This window comes from Propithecus coquereli, unplaced genomic scaffold (genome assembly GCF_000956105.1).
Source record: "Propithecus coquereli isolate 6110/MARCELLA unplaced genomic scaffold, Pcoq_1.0 Scaffold32, whole genome shotgun sequence".
NCBI classification, from domain to species: domain Eukaryota; kingdom Metazoa; phylum Chordata; class Mammalia; order Primates; family Indriidae; genus Propithecus; species Propithecus coquereli.
In genome coordinates, this window is record NW_012148841.1 from 7633115 (window position 1) to 7634148 (window position 1034).

Sequence of the window (1034 nt, forward strand, 5' to 3'; positions counted from 1 at the left end):
TTATGATTTTTTAACATAACATAAAATTTATCATGTTAACCATTTTTAAGTGTACGGTTCTGTGACATTAAGTACATTCACATTGTTGTGCAACTGTTATCACCCACCATCCACAGAACCTTTTCATCTTCACAAACTGAAACTCTGTACCCATTAAACACTTAACTCCTCATTCCCTACTTCTCCCAACCCCTGGCAATCACAATTCTTTCTATCAGCAGTTTCCAACCTTTTTGGCACCAGGGACTGGTTCTATGGAAGACAATTTTTCCACAGATGGTGGGGCGGAGAGGCGGAGCTCAGGCCATGATGCGAGCATTGGGGAAGATCTGTAAATACAGATGGAATGTTTCTCCCTCACCTGCTGCTCACCCCCTGCTGTGCAGCTGGTTCCTAAGTTTCATGTTTCGTGGAAGATTTTTCCATGGTCCAGGGTTGGGGGGTGGGAGGCGGAGCTCAGGCAATGATGCTAGCGATGGGGAGTGGCTGTAAATACAGATGAACCTTTATGCTTTGCTTGCTTGACCCCCCCTCCTCCCGTCCCCCCACTTACCTGCTGTGGGCTCGGTTCCTAAGAAGACAGACAATTTTTCCAGGGTGGTAGGGGGTGCTCTGCAACCCAGTTCCTAACAGGCCATGGACTGGTACCAGTCAGAGACTGGGGGTCGCAGTCTATGAATTTGAGTGCTCTAGGCACTTCATGTAATCAGATTCATACAGTATTTGTCCTTTTGTGACTGGCTTATTTCACTTAGCGTAATGTCTTCAAGGTTCATCAATGTAGTAGCATGTGTCAGAATTTCCTTCCTTTTTAAAACTGAATAATTTTCTATTATATACCTACCATCTGTGGAAAAATTGTCTTCCATAGAACCAGTCCCTGGTGCCAAAAAGGTTGGAGACTGCTGATAGAATTGTGATTGCCAGGGGTTGGGAGGAGTAGGGAATGAGGAGTTAAGTGTTTAATGGGTAGAGTTTCAGTTTGTGAAGATGAAAAGGTTCTGTGGATGGTGGGTGATAACAGTTGCACAACA

At 44.9% G+C, this 1034-nt stretch overlaps 1 protein-coding gene across 1 annotated transcript in view; it reads left to right on the forward strand.

Annotated features, from left to right (window-relative positions):
- Positions 1 to 1034, forward strand: part of PRKAR2B (protein kinase, cAMP-dependent, regulatory, type II, beta) — an 89749-nt gene that overhangs the window by 41082 nt on the left and 47633 nt on the right. The window lies entirely within an intron of this gene.